At 47.0% G+C, this 21,697-nt stretch overlaps 1 protein-coding gene across 3 annotated transcripts in view; it reads left to right on the plus strand.

Annotated features, from left to right (window-relative positions):
- The first annotated feature begins 8,885 nt into the window (after positions 1-8,885).
- Positions 8,886-21,697, plus strand: part of PKD2L2 (polycystin 2 like 2, transient receptor potential cation channel) — a 1,160,187-nt gene continuing 1,147,375 nt past the window's right edge. For all 3 annotated transcript variants that reach the window (XM_075601557.1, XM_075601558.1, XM_075601559.1), the window contains exon 1: positions 8,886-8,993. The gene's annotated coding sequence lies outside the window, so the exon portion shown is untranslated. The remainder of the gene's footprint in view (positions 8,994-21,697) is intronic.

Genomic DNA, 21,697 nt, shown 5'->3' on the forward strand with positions numbered 1-21,697 from the left:
CCCAAGCACGCTGCCTAGGGGTCACACTCGACTCCTCTCTCACATTCACCCCTCACATTCAAAACATTTCTAAAACTTGTCGCTTTTTCCTCCGCAATATAACAAAGATACGCCCTTTCCTCTGTTGCTCGACTGCTAAAACTCTGACTCAGGTCCTCATTCTCTCCCGTCTTGATTACTGTAACCTCCTGCTGTCCGGCCTTCCTGCCTCTCACCTGTTTCCCCTACAATCTATCCTAAACGCTGCTGCCAGAATCACTCTACTCTTTCCTAGATCTGTCTGAGCATCTCCCCTCATGAAATCCCTCTCCTGGCTTCCGATCAAATCCCGCATCTCAAACTCCATTCTTCTCCTCACTTTTAAAGCTTTACACTCTTCTGCCCCTCCTTACATCTCAGCCCTAATTTCTCGCTATGCACCATCCCGACTCTTGCGTTCTGCTCAAGGATGTCTTCTTTCTACCCCCTTTGTATCTAAAGCCCTCTCCCAACTTAAACCTTTTTCACTGACTGCCCCACACCTCTGGAATGCCCTTCCCCTCAGTACCCGACTAGCACCCTCTCTATCCACCTTTAAGACCTACTTTAAGACACACTTGCTTAAAGAAGCATATGAATAGCACTGTGAATATTCTGAACACATGATACATAAAGCTTGGCCCCCTGCAGACGCACTTACCAGAACTCCCTCCTACTGTCTCTGTACGTTCTCCCTACCTACCAATTAGAGTGTAAGCTCCTATGGGCAGGGACTCCTCTTCCTAATGTTACGTTTATGTCTAAAGCACATATTCCCATGATCTGTTATTTATATTATCTGTTATTTATTCGATTATCGCATGTATTACTACTGTGAAGGGCTATGTACATTAATGGCGCTATATAAATAAAGACATACAATACAATACAATACAATTTATTAAAGACACAAAAGATGTCCTCACAAAGCTAGACGGGATTTCAGTGGCAGATGACTGTATTTTGGTTACCCTTGATGTGGAGGGACTATACTCAAGCATCAGGCATAACCAGGGAATACGGGCAGTCAATCACTTTCTTAGCACACGCAGCCAGTATTATCAAAACCACAACAGTTTCACGGTGGAATTACTACAATTTGTTCTACAAAGGAATTATTTTTTTAATTAGATTCCGAATATCTATCAGGGATCTCCTTATGTACTATCAACCTAACTACCCATAGTTACGTTACAAATGACACAGTCACGTGCTGTTTGATATATATATTTTTATTTTTAACACCCTATTTTTTATTCATTGTTCATCAATAAAGTATTTTAATTAAATAACTATACATTCAGTTGTGATAGAGTGCTTATAAACTAGGTGTCCTTTTCTCCTGCATACATTCATGTCCTTACCTAGTTAGCACCTCCCCGTGGTTTACTATTCAAGCTGTGCGGGTGTTCCCTTTACGTGTAGTTTATTTACAGGGTACAGAGCAGGTACAGGGTTAACTCATAACACAAAACAGAAACAAAAGACCTAACTCCTTCCAGGAGTACTGACTGATACTGCTTAGTCCCTAACTAATCGTGGGAGAACTAAACTCTTTCCCCACTTTACCCAGTGTACCTGCAGCAGGTCCCATTTCAGTCTCTCACAGGGCTGTCTGTGTGTGCCTTCCCAGATCAGTATAGCAGCAGCGTCTCTCACGCTCTCTGTATAACTCTCAACAGTGTGTGTCTGGCAGCATGGGGGGGGGGGGGGGCATCTCTGTATCACTTCCTGACTATACAGGCTAGGCTAATAAGAGCATTAACTCCCAGCTGAACAGACCTTTCCAGAATGATTAACTCTATGAGAGCTGTAAAGTCCCACAACTGCCCCATTCTAGCCCTTAGAGGGCAGTGACAGCATCACATATCCCTCCCCCAGCGAAACATTGTCCTGTGAGCGGCCCGTGCACTATCCCGTGCACCAACCTCTTTGTCAGACATGTCTGACATTCACCTCTTCTTAAAGGTTTTCTTCATTAGACCTCCTGCTGAGCAGTAATAGAGTCCAGCGTAGTGTCCCACTCAGTCTTCAGAGCTTCGAGCTTTTTGCCTAGGTCACGCTGTTGTTTCTCTGCCTTCTTGCGGCCAGCACGCTCAAACTCCAGGTCCTTCCTCAGGTCTTGAAGCTGTCCTTCTATACTTCTTTTCTGGCTCAAGGCAGCTTCCAATTCATTTCCTCTCAGGGCCTTCATCTCTTCCCGGTGCTTGCTCTGGGTTTGTGTCAGCGTATCCTTCAGATTTTGGATCTCTGTAGTTTTTGTCGCTAGGATTGCTGCTGCTTCGGTTTTCCATGCCTCTTTCTCCTGAGAGTACTGATTTTTGACGATGGAGCAGGCTCTCTGCTTCTCCAGCTCTTTCTCCAGCTTGAGGTTGTCCTCCTTTATAGCTGTGAGTTGCTGGGACATGTGTTCAGTTATCCGCTTTAGCTCTAGAAGCCTTTTATCCAACTTCAGTTTTTCAGATTCCAAGGTTTGGACATTTTTAGTTTTTTCGTATTCTGCATCAAGTGATGCTTGGGTAAGGCTCAGGGTGGCCTTCAGCTCATCATGCTGCTCGGCGGGGGCCCACTGGGTACTCAGTCGCTCCTGTAGCACTTGCTGCTTTACTTTACCCAGCTCTGTTTTTAACGTGCAGACCTCTCGCTGAGAAACTTCTTGCTTGCCGATGAGGCGTTGAACGTCTTGTTGGGACGCCTCATAGAAGCATTTCCAGTCAACACTCTTTTGGTCTGACTCACTTGGATTTCTGCTTATGGCGGTATCAGTAGCCTTTGTCATACCAAGGCTAGTAGTCACTCCTGTGACGATTGCGCCAAGCACTCTGTGTTGTAGTCCACCTCTGGTCTTTTCTGATGCCATGGGGTAAACTTTCCCTGCAGCTTCTGTTGCACACGGAGGTTGTCCTTTCCGCGTGGCCATATAGGAGTCCTCATCGTCCTCTTCTGAACTGCAAGAACTGTGCTGAACCGTAGAAACCCAGCGCGAACCATGCCCCACAGAAAAGTTACATTCTATTGGTTCCGCGTTCTGAGGGCAAACTGCGGCCACATGTCCAAGTTCATGGCATCTGTAGCACTCTATATACCTTCCAAAACTGGGTCGGTATTTTGTCTCCAGTCTACTGGGAACAACGAGACCAGAGTCCCTCCTAGGTGCTGTGGGACTTCCTACTCTTTTACGCAAGTCAATGAGTCCTTGGGGATTCCTATTCGGTTGAACAGTCTTATTGGACCTCCTGGAGCGCAGGAAGCGAGAACCGAAGCACTCATCTGGACTTGAACTCTTGGACATCTCTTCGGCAGTCAAGTAACATTTGACTAAAGCGACCAACTTTTTGGCGTCTTTGGGGTCACTCTGGCTCACCCACTTCTGGATGGTGCGGGGGAGACACCTCAGGAACCAGTCTATAACGACTCTTTCGACAACTGCAGCGATGAAACATACTTCAGGCTGGAACCACTTCCTTGTAGAGTGTATAAGGTTATAGAGTTGAGAGTGGGGTGTCTTCTCTAAATCATAATGCTAGGAATGGAACCGTTGGGCCTGAACCCGCGAGGGAGACCCCTAGCCGTGCCATAATCTCCGCCTTCATGGTGTCATAGCCTAGTATCGTATTGCCTATTTATACCATACAGGATTTGCACCCATCCTATTGATTTTCCAGACGGAGTGCCTATTGTTCTCTATGTTATGTTATATATATATATATATATATATATATATATATATATATATATATATATATATATATATATATATATATATATATATATATATATATATATATATATATATATATATATATATATATATATATATATATATATATATATATATATATATTTATATAATACTGAGTTAAGTTATGGTGAGTAAAAAAAGTGACAAAAACCCTCCACAGGAAAGCAAATATGCAAATATAGCTGTATGCTCATCTGCATGTCTTAGGCAGGTCTGCAACCCCGCCTTTCCCCATTATCACCCAGCATACAGCACTTCCACTGCAGCAAGGGATTCTGGGAAATGACATGCAAATGAGCACACAGTGTCACTTTTTGCCTCAATAACCATTTTTAACATGGTTCCCTATAGGCTTAAGCTTGCTGCATGGTCACAGCTTTGAGCACAGCCAGGGTTAAGGTGCACCTTAACCCTGGCTGTGCTCAAAGCTGTGACCATGCAGCAAGCTTAAGCCTATAGGGAACCATGTTAAAAATGGTTATTGAGGCAAAAAGTGACACTGTGTGCTCATTTGCATGTCATTTCCCAGAATCCCTTGCTGCAGTGGAAGTGCTGTATGCTGGGTGATAATGGGGAAAGGCGGGGTTGCAGACCTGCCTAAGACATGCAGATGAGCATACAGCTATATTTGTATATTTATATATATATATATATATATATATATATATATATATATATATATATATATATATATATATATATATTCACACACACAAAGATGTAGCGCTAAGGTAGAAATAAAGTGAATTACACTGATTGAATGATTAATATTGAAAATAAATAGGTGAAAAAAATATATATAGAACTGTACTATAATTAATTATAAATAACCATAAAGTGACAAGTGAAGAAAAATCTTAAATCCAAAAGGTTAAGTCCAAAATGTTCCACTTGCTGAAGATTGTGGTGATGACAGAGTTAATCAGGCCATTAATAAAGGCATTATACCGGGCTTATTAACCCTACATTGCATTGGGAGTGAAGGGGTTAACTGTATGTGCACACACTGCTCTGTTTTCCCCTACACCATCCTTCTTGTCCCCATGTTGCAGCCTATTCCCTGACTGTGGTAGTAAGAATGAATACAAACTGTGTCAATTAGCGTTTCAGACACAAGATGGCGCTGTGAGCGCTGAACCAAGCGCTGATTGAAGATGCGTGGGGAAGAGCCCTAGACCTCACAACCGCAAGGTCAATTGAATAAGTGGTTTGCGGTTTAGACTCAAGTGGTTTTCTGTCAAAATGTATCTCTTGCCTTGTTAGCATCTCATTGGTGACCTGCCATTTATCTTCATCAGTACCCAGCTTGGCCATCACTCCCACTTTCGGACTCATGGACTGTACCTTGTTCCTTTAACTATATATTATATCCACGTGACCTGCATTGCATTTTTTCTTTGAAGCACATACATGGGACTTGTCCTGTTCTTTATTTTGTTAGCGTCTAACTTGAAATGGAGAAAGTCTATTGACGTGGGAACTAGGTAAACCACAGAAACCACAATAGAGAGCTTTCAATTAAGTACACTAACTTGCGAATGGAGGGAGGTAGCACTCTAATTTTTGAAGTGCAGCTCAGAATAAAGAAACCATACACCCACATATAAAGTTTATTCTATTGACACAAGCAGAACATACTTTATTAATAAAATGTATTTTACTGTTGGTTTTAAATGCACAGGCAGGAAAGTTTTTTTCTGCAAGCCCGGGAAAAATCCTTTAGCATGCAAATATGCTAAGGGTGAATGAGCTGAGGGTATTTTCCTCCCTGTACTTCAATGAGCGTCTGCTATGTGGGAGATTCTGAGTCTAGCGAAGTCCAGGTTTGAAAAGCCTCAGAGATCCAAAGTGTGAAAATGGCCGGGATGTTGCTGAGTGCCCGATCCCGGTACTCAGCATGGGCAATTCACACTTTGGGACCAAACCTCAGACTGAGTGTCGCCAAGTGAGGGGTGGACACCCGGTATGGTAAACTGCCTAGGTGTCAGGGTGACACATGCACTTTGCAAACCGGAAAGCTCTTTTTGCCCATTCTGAAACTCAGGGCAAATCGGGGATTGGTGGGTTGAATGTTCCCATGGAGGGGATTAGGCATGCATGTGAGAGATAGGACGGCAAACCCTATTAACATGTCTGCTGAGCGATCCCCGTTGTGATTCATGACTTATCCAAGCTTTGCTCAAGATTCCGTTCAAGTACAGCGGCAGTGGTTCCAGAACACAAGGGGTTAACAACATCGTAACTAAGGATTTACCCCTATTTCAGAAATACATTAGCCCTGGACACTTCCGAACGAATTCCAACGAACGAGAACAAACTTCTTTCATTTGGCAGAAATATTAGGTTGGCAACTTGAGACCTAGCCAAAAGAACTTTAAGCCAGAGACTTTATTTCTTCAGCTTTCATGCAATGGACAGTTTATTTTGTTTCCCCATCCCAGCAAGTGATTATTAAGTGTATTCTGAGGTTGTCATGTGTTTGTCTATTAAGGAAACAAATGAAAATTTATTTTGCCCGCCTTGTTGTGTTCAATCAAGAATCCCAAAAATGTAAAAGTGTTAATAAGTACTGGTCCATTGTGACAAAGATCCAGAGAGGTATTGTAATAGTTACAATGAACAGATCCTAGGAGCACTTGGCAGCTTCAGAAGAAGTGGTATAGCTAACCACTATTCAACCTAAGAACAAAAAACAAAAAGAAGCGCAGGCTCCATAGCATGTAACTGTATAAAATAAACGTGCATTTAACAGAACAAGCAGCCCCAAGGAATTGCACTTACAGGATATTAAAACAAACACACATTGGAGTCATCATTAAACAGTTAATTGTAAAGTTTTCAATTAATGATTATGTTATTGGTTCTTTATCAAATTACTTTAGGATTGGTTTCACAATTTGTTCATGTTTAATGTCTGTAGTATTATTATTTAGTGTTAACTGCTATCTAGGACAATTTTTGAAGTGTTTATTAAGGTATTCTTTATGTATGGTGTGGACAATCTAACAATTTAGTATTGTTTATATGTTATTATTGTATTTATCAAGCACACATGAAGTATGTAATTTACGAAATCTGTTGAATCAGTATCAGCAGATTCTATTGTGAGAATAACATTACTTGGACCTCAGCCTATTTAATTGGCTGTTGTGGACCAATCGAACACCCCTGACGAAGTCACGAGGCGTGACGAAACGCATAGGGACGGTGACGTTATGACGTGTGGGTGCGTGCACGAGGAGTTCTCTGGCATCTCAGCAATTCAGCCAGCTGATTATTTCATTGCCGCTACCTAACTGAAGCAGGAGTAGAGGACATAGAGGCACTGTGAGACGCAGCGGATCGGTGCCAGCTCGTGGCAGGAGCTGTATATGGCTATCAACTGATCAGGTGCACCCTGTTTGTTCCGGACTCCCCCACCCCCGTGGATGACTCCCAACAGAGATTTCTCTCCAATTTGTGTTTGTTTTAATATCCTGTAAGTGCAATTCCTTGGGGCTGCTTGTCCTATTAAACGCACGTTTATTTTATACAGTTACATGCTATGGAGCCTGCAATTCTTTTTATATATATATATATATAGCTGTGACCATGCAGCAAGCTTAAGCCTATAGGGAACCATGTTAAAAATGGTTTTTGAAGCAAAAAGTGGCACTGTGTGCTCATTTGCATGTCATTTCCCAGAATCCCTTGCTGCAGTGGAAGTGCTGTGTGCTGGGTGATAATGGGGAAAGGCGGGGTTGCAGACCTGCCTAAGACATGCAGATGAGCATACAGTTGTATTAACATTTGCATATTTGCTTTGCTGTGGAGGGTTTTTGTCACTTTGTTTACTCACCATAACTTAACTCAGTATTTTATATATATATATATATATATATATATATATATATATATATATATATATATATATATATATATATATATATATATATATATATACAGTGTTCGACAAACCTATACATTTGCTCGCCCCGGGCGAGTGGATTTAACCCCCCGGGCGAGTAATATTGGCCCAAGCAGCACACGTTTGGTACTAGGTGGCGAGTAGATTTTTTAGTGTGGCGAGTAGATTTTTTGGTGATTTGTCAACCACTGTGTATATATATATAAATATAAATATAAATGTAAATACAACTGTATGCTCATCTGCATGTCTTAGGCAGGTCTGCAACCCCGCCTTTCCCCATTATCACCCAGCACACAGCACTTCCACTGCAGCAAGGGATTCTGGGAAATGACATGCAAATGAGCACACAGTGCCACATATATATATATACAGTGGTCGACAAATCACCAAAAAATCTACTCGCCACCTAGTACCACACGTGTACTGCTTGGGTCAATAGGAGGGCGCCACGATGTTAAATCCACTCGCCCGGGGCATGTAAATGTATAGGTTTGTCGAACACTGTATATATATATATAAGAGGGAGAGAGAGAGAGAGAGAGAGAGGGAGAGAGGGGGAGAGGGGGAGAGGGGGAGAGGGGGAGAGGGGGAGAGGGGGAGAGGGGGAGAGAGGGAGAGAGAGGGGAGAGAGGGGAGAGAGGGGAGAGAGGGGAGAGAGGGGAGAGAGGGGAGAGAGAGGAGAGAGATGTCTGTGAGAATTAATAGTATGGTTATATCCAAAACGCTGCACTCTGTAAATATGCTGATTATCTATTAGGTGATAACTAACACAATTCAATGTATAATCAGGCTGTGTATCTACTGTATACAATATGTGCTCCACTTAACAATTCCGGCAGCGCACCATGCAACATGTGGCACCAAAAGTTGCATTGAGAGAATCTGTTGTTAAAAACTGGAATAGCACTACTGGTTAAGAGAACAAACACTACAGCACTCATGTAAATAGAATTTTTATGATGTCCTAATTTCTAAATTATTTGCTTATTTTTTTATGTCTCTGATATTTGTATATTCAGTTCCTCTCTGATTCTCTCTCTTTTGAATGTCTTCTCTATTGTTTTGCAATTTTTTTTTACTCCTTAAAAAAAATCGTTTCCGTTCTTTCATCTTATTTTCTTCGGTGCCTCTCCCCTTATGTTAGCTGAATCTCCTCGTCATTGGATGCTTGCACGCGACACTTTCCTTATGCAAGAGGCATTCTCGTTCCGAGACTTGTGCTTCCTGATAGGCTGCACACTCCCCTCTCTCACGGCGTCCTGGTTGCTAAGCAACAGGGAAGGACAAGCTGAACTTGCCTATTGGATCATCCTGTGGTAAATCGTAAGTAAATAAACGTGCAAAATAAATAAGGAACCTACAAATCTTTCTAAAATAGAGTGCAAAGAGATTTATCTCGGGTTTAAAATGTCTTAAATTCATCAAAGCCGTGAAAATAGTGTGAAAGGTAATTTACTTTTTGGCTTGAACTGCGTTTGGTGAACAAATCCACCCACACCCCCCCCTTCCACCTCCACCTCCACCTCCACCTCCTCCTCACAGCCCTTTCCTCATTACAGCCCCCCTCCTCCTCGCCTCCCTATTTCTCCGCACAGCCCCCCTCCTCCTATTCACAGATTCCCTCCTCCTACTCACAACTCCCTTTCTCCTCCTCAAAGCTTTACTTCTCCTCCTGCAACTCACATCCTCAAAGCTCTCCTCCTCCTCCTCCTCCTCCTCCTCCTCCTCCTCCTCCTCCTCCTCCTCCTCCTCCTCCTCCTCCTCCTCCTCGTCCCCTTCGCCTCCTCACAGCTCCCCTTCTCCTCACAGCTCCCCTTCTCCTCACAGCTCCCCTTCTACTTCACAAAGCCCCAGGCCTCCTCCTCACAGCTCCCCTTCTACTTCACAAAGCCCCAGGCCTCCTCCTCACAGATCCCCTATCGCTGGGCTGCACTTACCTGGCAGCAGACAATTCAGGGACAAATGTCCGACCACGATGGGAGGAGAAGCCAAAACTGCTGAGGATGACCATGGCAGCGGAGGCAACAGAGGGCATGGGCGGAGCCCATCCCAGCAGACACTGGAAGTTGTAATTGACTTAATATACCGCCGGGCTCCATCACTGCCCTCTGCTGCTGCTGCAATGGCCCATCCCTCGCCTTGTGTCGCCACACCGTTGCTATCTAAGACCTTGTCCAGGGTGGCGCTGAGCGGGCCCGCACGCTCACGCTGGACACGTTGCGACAATGCACGTGGCCTGTGTGAGTGGGCGGGTGCGCCTGCTCGGCGCTCAGCTGCTTGCCGAGCAAGCAAAATTGATCTTGCTGCTCGCATGTGCGTCACGTGAGCGGTTCGCCCAATGAGGGCGAACCAGCTCCGTGACGTGGCCGCGCCCCCAAACGCGTATGCACCTAGCCGGCTAGGAATTGCCCAGGGCGCAAGCGCTGAAGTGCCAGCGCGCCTGTTTCCACCCTGCACGAGGCCTATGGGCTGCTCAGACAGACCGCTCCTTCAGCGTGCTTGTGTTTGCGCCTCCGCCGCTCGCTACTGCATCCCAGCGATCTCTGGTCAAACTACAGGAGTTTGGTCGTGGCTTTTGGGGGCGTGGCGGGGTGCGTAACGCACATGTCACGGAGCTGGTTCACCTTTATTGGCTGAACCAGCTCACGTCGCGCGACAGTAGCATAACATATCAATTTTGGATGTTTCGGCAAAATGTCGCAGCGACAGAGCTGCACTTTGCCGCCGGTGGAGTTTTCAGTTTAAAAACTCCCACCGAACAACCAGAAATTGCGACGGAAGTGCGCGCGCACGTAAGCATGCGAATGTCGCATCGCAGCTTGTTTGAGCGAGGCCTAAGGCTGTGGCCAGGCAGGGAGCAAGTTCAATGGCACTCATGCGCGGTGACGTCACGCTCCCTGCTCGGCCGGGAGATTTGTGGCCGGCTAGGCGCGCGCGCGGGCAGGCGTATCGGGTGGCGCAGCCATGACGTCACGGAGCTGGTTCGCCCTCATTTGGCGAACCACTCATGTGACGCAGTAGCGAGCGGCAGATTCAAATTTGCTTGCTTCTGCAAGCAGGTAAGCGCCGCGCATGTGCAGGTGCTCGCTCACTCTGGCCACACACATTGCAGCAATGTGTTCCATCGCAGACAGCGTGAGCGCGTCCGCCCGCTCAGCGCCACCCTGGCCGCAGCTCCTCCCCCCGATGCTGCCAGCTGACTGAAATACAGGACAATTATGCGTCCCAACAGACCTTTCAGGGACAATGGGACCAATTAATTGAAATAAGGGACAATTCTGTATATATATATATATATATATATATATATATATATATATATATATATCCCCCGGGCGATAAATATTGGCCCAAGCAGCACACGTTTGGTACTAGTTGGCGAGTAGATTTTTTTGTGTGGCGAGTAGATTTTTTGGTGATTTGTCAACCACTGTATGTATATATATATATATATATATATATATATATATATATATATATATATATATATGTATATATGTATATATATATATATATATATATATATATATATAGTGGTTGACAAATCACCAAAAAATCTACTCGCCACACAAAAAAATCTACTCGCCACCTAGTACCAAACGTGTGCTGCTTGGGCCAATATTTACTCGCCTGGGGGGTAAATCCACTCGCCCGGGGCGAGCAAATTTATAGGTTTGTCGAACACTGTATATATATAAATATATATATATATATATATATATATATATATATATATATATATATAGACACACACTAACATCTGGCAACCCTAAATAATATACACATGTATTTACATTTTAAAATCATTTTGAATCTATGTTATTATTTTTGTAAATAATAATTATTACATTCTAATTGTTTTATAAAACATATAAACATATTTTCATTAGATTATCACAATAATGCTATACAATTTACCACGTGGTCTATGAAAAATGGTACATTTTGTATCTTTGTACCTGTATGTATATGTAGCCCTCTTTCCCCCTAGGGGAAAGAGTCTACGGGTGCTGGCTTTACCTGTTGGCTCACAGAGATCCCAAACCTCCGCAACGGGGAGCCCTGGGTGATACAACAATACAACTTGGTACAGCGCCTCCACCTGGGAGGGATCCCAACGTAATATATCCACACACAATATATGATAATAATAACCTTTACTAAAGAACATATAAATAAGCAGTGCTAAGCGGATAATAATACTACTGGCTACTGCTACCCCTTCGCCGCGCAGGGCCTTATCCCATCACTGTAACCCACACCGTGTCCACCGTACCTAAGGGGCCCTCGGGCACCCAACCATCCTGATGTCCACAAGAATAACAACCCCACCCTTGTATGTGGTCAGCGCTGCCACTATGGTGTGTGTACTTTGTTGGTGCACTTAAAGATATAGGTATCTGCCGGGTGCACTGATGGGTAGCTTTGCAGGATCCGCCGATCCAGCGATGCTTCTGCTTCTGTCGGGGGTCCTCCTCTGCGTGGGTGGTATCCCGCTGGAGTGTCCACTTAAAGACAGTTTTGGTATCTTGCTAAATGATCTGAGCCAAGACCACTCTTCACAGGCTCTGCAGTGATATAGCTGTGTCTCTTTCTGATAACCAGCTAAAGGGGCATGTCCCTACCTAAGGGGCCAGTCCTTGTAGTTGCCACAATACTAGTAGGTGAGTCGGGGCCTAGCTGGGGCCTATAAGGGGTCGTTGGCCTAGTGCAGGGGCCACTGATGCCCTGCACATGCACCTTCCCTTACCTGTGTCCCAGCACTGACTAACCATCTGCCCTGAGCGCGCCAAAACCTCTTCCTGGCTGCCCATGATACTGGCTGCTGTCACGATGAATCAACTTTTATCAACACATTTATATTTCTGGGTACTTGATTGAACAGAACAAGTTGCAAAATAAATTGTGATTTATTTCCTTAATAGACAAACACACGGGCTCGCTGCTTATTCCGATCCACAACAATCCCCATTTCCCCCCAGGATGTGAACCAAAACAATTCGACTACTTCCATCTGAAGGGGGTTAGGGTGGTCGCCGACCTATTGAGCGATGGAAGGCTGCTGAACTTCCAAGAATTACGAACAAAACACGAGGCCCCAGAATTGAGTCCATTTAAGTATCTCCAAATTAGACATTATCTCCAAAAATTGTCCCCAAAATTTGAGCATCCTCCCCTCACCAACTTTGAGAGGCTCTGCCGAACTTGTACACATCAAAAAGCATTGATCTCTAACATATACGCTGGTATGGAGAGATCAGCAGGCCCCTCCACTCATGGCTACATGTCCAAGTGGGAGGCAGAACTGAGTATAGATATAGATAGAGAAGACTGGGAGGATATATGGGACGCTGCTTCAGGAACTTCCATCTGTACCACGACAAAAGAGAATATCTACAAAATCATGTTCCACTGGTATCTTACCCCAGTTAGATTAAAGCAAATCTACCCCCTGGTCTCAGACCTATGTTGGAGAGGCTGTGGACAGAGAGGAGACATGGCCCACATTTGGTGGTCATGCCCAAAAATCCAAACATTTTGGCTTTCTATTCAAACTTTAATCCGAGAGGTAACTAGCCTCACATTAGACCCAGATCCACTGACCTTCCTCCTGGGCAGGCCAATAGAGGAAATTGACCGCCCGGTAGGAAAATTAATCTCCTCCATCCTTACCGCGGCTAGGTGTGCTGTGGCATTCTCCTGGAAAAAGATCTCTCCCCCCTCCATTCAGGCGGTTAAGAGAAGAATAGACGATGTAATGCTCATGGAACGTCTGACGGCGTTTCTCAAACGCAAGACTGCAAGTCACTACAAAATTTGGGAACCCTGGGAGATTCACTGACACCCAAGAGAATCTGATAGAAGAAATTATGACCATTCAAACCTCAGCCTGAAGGACGCTAGGGTCGGCGGGGTGGGGGAGGCTCACCCTTCACCCCCCCCCATCTCTATACCCACCCCCCCCCCCTTCCCCTCTATTCCCCCCCCTCTCTTTTTCAGACCTCTCGCTCCCCCGGTCACCCGGTGACCCAGAGGTTGCGCCACTCTTGGCGGTACACCCCCTACCCCCCTTCAACATGGAAAATTTGAAAATCAGAGTGTATTAGGATATTGAGATGTGATATATGCCTGTAAATTTGCCTGTTTCCTAATAAAAATGTTAAAAAAAAAAAAAAAAATAGACAAACACACGACATCTGCAGAATACACTTAAAACCACACTCACTGGGATCAGGAAACGAAATAAATTGTCCTTGGAACGAAAGAAATTGTCCTTTGCTTGCCAGTGCAAGAAATGCAGCCTTGGTTTTAAAAGTCCTGTGGTCATGTGGTTGTTAACCCTTTCACTCCTGGACTGGTTGCTACTGTACTTGAACAAAGTCTTGCATCTTTACATCATGGATTAATATTCAGGAATCACACTGGGAAATACCTGGGAAGCCACAGTTATAGACTGGCCAAAGCTATCTTTAACATGTGGATCCAATCCCCTCGTAGGAACAAAAAAAACCACGAATAGCCAAGTGACCCACAGTTCATAAGACCGGTCAAAAGGGCTGTCCGGTGGGCAGGGCGCATGGGTCAGGTTGACGCCCATGCCACTTAGCATACCTGGGGTACACCCATTTCTTGGGGCCACTGTGTCTGGTCTCTGACTTAGAGGTGTCACTAGCCTGACATCTGCTCTGCATCAGTATGCCAGTATTGTATACATTATGGGCCTCTGGGTATTGTCATAATTGACACTCTTTTAGACAGGGGGACTCTAAATCTGTGGGAGCCTTTTGAGGCTCCATCATAAAAATAATTACAACAATTTCGGGCTTGGTCATAAAAATACTGAAGCTCATTCACCCATATCACAGCTGGATGTCCAAGTAATTCCTGCTTAGACTTACAAAAAAATACCTCCTGCCTTACATTTAAGATCTTCTATCATGTGTTGGTTAGAGGGTATGGCAAGCAATGCATCTTGTCTTTTACCCTCGCAGACAGGGAATGGCCTGCACATGGGGAATAAAAATGGCGGGGACAGGGCAACAACAGTAATGCATGGAAAATCAGGTATTAACCCTTTCCTCCCTGTCACACCTCCCCCACTCAAGACACAGGGACTGCCCTGACCACCCCGTCCGGTGGCTGGGCTGATCTGCCAGCTCTTGAAGTTAGTAAGTCCTGAGGGCAGTCCTGGCGGGAAAGGCCATCAGCATTACCATGCTCACTTCCCTTCTTGTGCTGGATGGTGAAGTTCCACTCCTGTAAGGCAAGACTCCAGCGCAAAAGTTTAGCATTTTCCCCCGACACCCTCTGTAACCAACTCAAAGGATTGTGGTCAGTTATTACTGTGAATTGTCTGCCATACAAATAAGGCTGTAACTTCTTTAGAGCCCACACTATGGCCAGACACTCCTTCTAAATGGTGGCATATGCCACCTCTCTGGGCAGAAGTTTGCGGCTTAGATATACTACCGGGTGCTCATCGCCCTCCTCCCCCACTTGGCTGAGTAAAGCTCCAATGCCAAAGTCTGAGGCATCAGTCTGCACCAGGAACTTTTTTGCATAGTCTGGAGCAGCAAGTATAGGAGCGCTGGCTAGTGCAGTCTTTAATGCCTAAAACGAGACCTCACAGGCAGGAGACCAGACTACCAGCACAGACTGTCGCTTCTTGGTCAAGTCAGTCAGGGGTTTGGCAATTGCGCTATACTGAGGGTCAAACTTTCTGTAGTAGCCTGCGGTGCCTAGGAAAGCCATGACTTGCTTCTTGGTTTTGGGAACGGGCCACTGCACTATAGCTTCCACCTTAGCTGGTTCTGGCTTAAGATGCCCGCCACCCACTCTGTGCCCTAGGTACAATACCTCTGCCATCCCTACTAAGCACTTGGTGGGTTTCAACGTGAGTCCTGCTTCCCTAATCATGGCTAGCACCGCAGCTACATGCACTAAGTGTGAGTCCCACGAATTACTAAAGACAGCAATGTCGTCTAGGTATGCCCTTGCAAACCCTTGCAAACCCTCCAGCAAGCGATTGACCAGGCGTTGAAAGGTAGCCGGTGCATTTTTCATCCCGAATGGCATCACTAGAAATTCATAGAGGCCACTTGGGGTAATAAATGCAGACTTCTCTCTAGCCTCCGGGTTAAAGGGATCTGCCAGTACCCTTTACTGAGATCCATAGTCGTCAGATACCTTGCCCCCGCGAGTTCATCTAACAACTCATCCATGCGGGGCATGGGGTAGGCATCTGACACCGTGCCCGCATTGAGCTGCCGGTACTCCACACAGAACCGGGTGGTTCCGTCCTTCTTAGGCACCAGGACTACCGGACAAGCTCAAGGGCTCTGGGACGGTACAATTACCCCTAGGGCCAGCATCTCTTCTACCTCCCTCCCTATACTGCCCTTCACCTCTGCTGACACTCTATAAGCGTGCTTATGCAGAGGTCTCATATCCCCTGTCAGCACTGGGTATTCTGCAATGTCTGTCTTCCCTGGCTTGTCTGAAAACAGAGCCCTATACTTCTCTAGCATAGCCCTGGCATCTGCTCTCTGCCTGACACTCAGCTGAGCCCCTATCTCCACCTGCTCTAGGGTACCTCCCTGTCTAGCCTCCCCCAGGAGATCAGGCAGAGCATTGCTCGCCTCATCCCCCATCGGTGGGCTGCAAATGGCCAGCACCGACGCCACACTCGGTGCTATGTACTCATTCAGCATGTTGATGTGATAAGTCTTATTTCTCCCTATCTCAGCATCTACCTGTACAACATAGTTGCACTCGTTCATCTTTCGCAGTACCGGATACGGTCCCGACCAGGCAGCCATTAATTTGTTCTCCCGAATGGGCTTGAGAACAAGTACCTGCTGTCCTGGGATGAACTCTCTGCTATGGGCATTCTGATCATACCAAGTCTTCTGCTTTGTCTGAGCAGCCCTAAGGTTGTACTGTGCCAACCCCATGAGCATCTCTAACTGGTCTCTGAGATCTATCACATACTGAAGCACAGAAGCATCAGTAGTGGTAGTCTCCCCATCCCTCACGGAATAGATCCACAGGTCCACGTACCTTGCGACCATATAGCAGCTCAAAGGGAGAGAAGCCCGTGGATTCTTGCGGTACCTCTTGGTACGCAAACAGCAAATGCTGCAGGTGAATCTCCCAGTCTTTTCCCTCTGCCTCTATAAATGTTTGCAGCATCTGCTTCAGGGAACCATTGAACCTTTCACATAGTCCGTTGGTTTGGGGGTGGTAAGGGGTTGTGCGCTGGTGCTTCACCCCGCACGCCTCCCAGAGACACTGGAGCAATTCACTCATGAACTGCGACCCCTGATCGGTTAGGATCTCATTAGGGAAACCTACCCTAGAAAAAATGGCTAACAGAGCTTTAGCTACTGCCCTAGCATCAATACTGGCAAGCGCTACCGCCTCAGGGTACCGGGTGGCAAAATCCACCACCGTGAGAATGTAGCGCTTTCCTGACCAACTGGGAACCATGAGAGGTCCCACGAGGTCCATAGCTACCCGCTGAAAGGGTTCCCCTATTACCGGTAACGGGTTCAGGGGTGCCTTCACACGGTCACCCGCCTTACCTACTCGCTGGCAGGCATCACAGGATCGGCAGAACTCTGCCACCTCACTGGATGCCCCCGGCCAGTAGTAACGCTGCAACAGCCGGGCTCGTGTCCTAGCGACCCCCTGATGCCCCGCTAGTGGAATGGAGTGGGCTACCCGCAACAACTGCTGCCTATATTCCCAGGGTACCACTAGCTGTCTCTTCCCCGTCCATACCTCATCTAACCCGGTGGTTCTTTGCTCTCTGTATAGGAGCCCGCGGTGCCACAAGAAGTAATCAGACCCCTTGCTTGGCTTAGACTCGGATGCCCACAGTCTCATGCCCTCCAAGCTGGGATCAGATCGCACTGCATCCCTAAACTGGGCACCTAACTCTGGCCACCCCCTGGCCACCCCTGGCCACCCCCTCTGGCCCACATCTGAGTCAGGGGGACAGGGAACAGATACAGGGAACAGTAAGTCAGTGTCAGAAAGCGACTGAGTCTGGCTTACCTGTCTGGTCTCTGCAGAGACTACTGGAACTGTAGGTCCCAAATGCAGGGGGACAGGGGCTGGTTCTGCTGCGATCCTTGCTGACTGGCTCCTGGTGATCGCTGCAACAGGTGCCAGCTCAGTGGTAAAAACACAGGTAACGTGTCCTAGGTCGTTACCCAGCAAGACCTCAGCATCTAAAGCAGGCAAAACCCCCACCTCCCTCATGCCACGTCCGGCACCCCAGTCCAAAAAGACCCGGGCAACCTGGAGTGACCGCGGTCCTCTGTCTGGCATGGTCACTTGCATCCCGGTGCCCGGGAGCAAATCCTCTGGCCGCACCATATCAGAGCGAACCAGAGTCACGGTGGCACCGGAGTCTAGCAAGCCGTCCGCCTGACGGTCTCCGATAGTGACCTTCCGCATATGCTTCTCCCGGACATCATTGGGCTGCATCCCGACTGGAGCAACCTGATGTTCCCTGCTCTCAGCTGCTGGTCCTGAGGTGGCAAGTGCAGTCTCTCCGCTGGGCATCCCTCTGTGGGCTGGTTCCAACAGCTGTACTTGGCTCCTCTGTGTGTGCCAGTCGCACACGGGTGATCGGCCTCGCAGCTGGTGAGCGTTGCCCCTGATGGGGCCCCTTTGACCGGTCCCGGTCCGGACAGTCTGGCCTGACATGCCCAACCTTGTTGCAAGTGTAACACCGCCTCTCATGCTTGAACTCTGCAGCCTTGGGTGCGTTGTTTGTTGCCGCAGGCTGGTGTGTCCACAGATAGGTAGTCTTAGCGCCCTGGGCCGCACGGCCCGCTCCTTTGGGTGCTACAGGGTCCTTCATTGCAACTCGGCTGGCCACATACTCATCTGCCATTCTCGCTGCATCCTCATAGGTCTGAGGTTTATGGTCATAGACCCATCCTTTCACATCTGTGGGAAGCTGCTGCAGCAGCTGCTCTTGAAAGAATAAGTCCAGCAGGGTATGGAATGTTGTAACCCCATTCCCCTCCACCCTCTGAGTCCCGTGCAAAGCCATCCTACTGGCATAGGTGCTGTATGACTCTCCAGGGAGTATTACCCACTTCCGCAACTTGCCCCAGTAAGATTCAGGGGTCAGGGCATACTGGGTTAGCAGCTTGCTTTTCACATGACCGTAGTCATCGGCATCCACGCGTGGAATACCCATCACAGTCCGTTTGGCTTTGCCAGATAACAGTGGTCGCAGTCTGACCACCCAGTCCCTTCTTGGAATTCGGAACCGGGAACACTGCGTCTCTAAGTCATTCAGGAACGCATCGAGGTCATCTGTGCCATCTACGAAGTGGCTGAAGCTGTGATGATCTGCCCGGGAAAGACCTTGTTCCCTGTTTTCAAGGTAGGAGTTGTGGGTTCTGCTGAGCACTGCTGTCAGGAGCTGTACCTGCTCCGCAGTGCTAACACATGTTCCCCATGTAGCCAGAAGTGCAGTGAGCCCAGGGACGGCACGCTCGGCAGCCGCAGCTGCTACCTCGTCCGCAACCCCTGGCGCCAAGCCACCCATGACCGGGGGGTCACTAGCACTCTCCTCATGTCCTTGCAGCCCCGGAGTTGGAGGGACCTCCTGCACTCCGGGCTGAATAGCGTCAGCCAACACAGCAGCTACGGCAACTTGCCCCTCTGGTAGGACCCTGCAGTCCTCATGATGCTCCAAATCCTCCTCCAGTTGTGCCTTCGACCGTCCATCTGTCGGTAAGCCATACCCCGCACATCTCTCCACGACTTTCTCTCTGGTCCATGACCTGAAACTTCCTGAGCGATCGCTCATGGTGCCTTCGGAGTATGGGTGAAGGGCTCTTTAGAAGTGTGTGTCAGTTGCTACTTGTCTGCGGAGCTTGCAAGCTACAAGGTCCTCACTATATTACACTATATTACAGAGCCCGCAGGAATCTGCAATATAGGTTCAATCAGTATCCCTCGAGCTGCCACCAGTTTTTTAAAAGCTTATCACAATGACATCAACTTTTATCAACACATTTATATTTCTGGGTACTTGATTGAACAGAACAAGTTGCAAAATAAATTGTGATTTATTTCCTTAATAGACATACACACGACATCTGTAGAATACACTAAAAACCACACTCACTGGGATCAGGAAACGAAATAAATTGTCCTTGGAACGAAAGAAATGGTCCTTTGCTTGCCAGTGCAAGAAATGCAGCCTTGGTTTTAAAAGTCCTGTGGTTATGTGGTTGTTAACCCTTTCACTCCTGGACTGGTTGCTGCTGTACTGGAACAAAGTCTTGCATCTTTAGATCATGGATTAAAATTCAGGAATCACACTGGGAAATACCTGGGAAGCCACAGTTATAGACTGGCCAAAGCTATCTTTAACATGTGGATCCTATCCCCTCGTGGGAACAAAAAAACCCACGAATAGCCAAGTGACCCACAGTTCATAAGACCGGTCAAAAGGGCTGTCCGGTGGGCAGGGCGCATGGGTCAGGTTGACGCCCATGCCACTTAGCATACCAGGGCTACACCCATTTCTTGGGGCCACTGCGTCTGGTCTCTGACTTAGAGGTGTCACTAGCCTGGCATCTGCTGTGCATCAGTATGCCAGTATTGTATACATTATGGGCCTCTGGGTATTGTCATAATTGACACTCTTTTAGACAGGGGGACTCTAAATCTGTGGGAGCCTTTTGAGGCTCCATCATAAAAATAATTACAACCCTTTCCGGCTTGGTCATAAAAATACTGAAGCTCATTCACCCATATCACAGCTGGATGTCCAAGTAATTCCTGCTGAGACTTACAAAAAATTACCTCCTGCCTTACATTTAAGATCTTCTATCATGTGTTGGTTAGAGGGTATGGCAAGCAATGCATCTTGTCTTTTACCCTCGCAGAAAGGGAATGGCCTGCACATGGGGAATAAAAATGGTGGGGACAGGGCAACAACAGTAATGCATGGCAAATCAGGTATTAACCCTTTCCTCCCCGTCACAGCCGCCCTATTGTCCTGTCGAGCCAATGTGACTACATGCTTTAGGGCTGCTGGGAAATGTAGTCCCCGTGGAGCCTCTCCTATACTTTCGGAGCATGCGCCAACCATACTGCGCATGCGCAGCCGTGTAATGGCGGCCGGCTGCTACTCTGCGCATGGGACCTGGCTACATCCTGCCCCCGGTGAAAAACACCAATGACCCCGCTTGGGGAAAGCGTCACACTGCATTCCTATATACATAAGTTACATAATAAAAATGCAGATATCATATATACAACTTATCACGTCATATCAGCTTTACATGAGATTGTACATTTCACTGAGCATCACTGTCATGGGAGACCAAACCTTATTAACACCTTAATACCGGGATTCTGGATTGGGCACAACAAGGAGGGTAAAATAAATTGTAATTTATTTCCTTTTAAGACAAACACACAGTTCTTCACAATTACACTCAATATACACTTACTGGGATGGGGAAACTAAATATAATGTCCACGGAACGAATAACTGGAAAACAAAGTCTCTAGGCACCACTGCAAGGGAGCGGAGTTGTGCGCGAAGAGCCGTGCGACAGTCCTTGGCTAGGGGCGCGGAATGCAACCCCTGTCTCTCCGCTGAAGGAAAACTTTTCGTTGTGTCCTTATAGGATTCGTTCGGGAATCCTTAGGTCAAACGAATTCTGGAAGAGGGGTGCAATCCTTGGTTACGATGTTTTAACCCCTCACACTCCGGAACTCCACTGAAGCTGGAACGGACCTTGGTGGAAGCTTAAGATATTTCTTAGCTGAATCTTAGGTGAATCTCCTTCATAACCAGGCTGCAGGCATTCTTATAGACTTAAAACTTCTATCTTTAACCTGTACAGCCAATCCCCCGGTGGGAATAACTTTTTCCACCTATCCTAGACTTGCCAGTAGCTCATAAACCTGGCAGAGGTGGCTTCCCAGTCCGCTAAGGGCATGCACTAACTTAACACCTGTGCCGCTTAGCATACGGGACC

The sequence above is a fragment of the Ascaphus truei genome, chromosome 5 (genome assembly GCF_040206685.1).
Source record: "Ascaphus truei isolate aAscTru1 chromosome 5, aAscTru1.hap1, whole genome shotgun sequence".
NCBI lineage: Eukaryota > Metazoa > Chordata > Amphibia > Anura > Ascaphidae > Ascaphus > Ascaphus truei.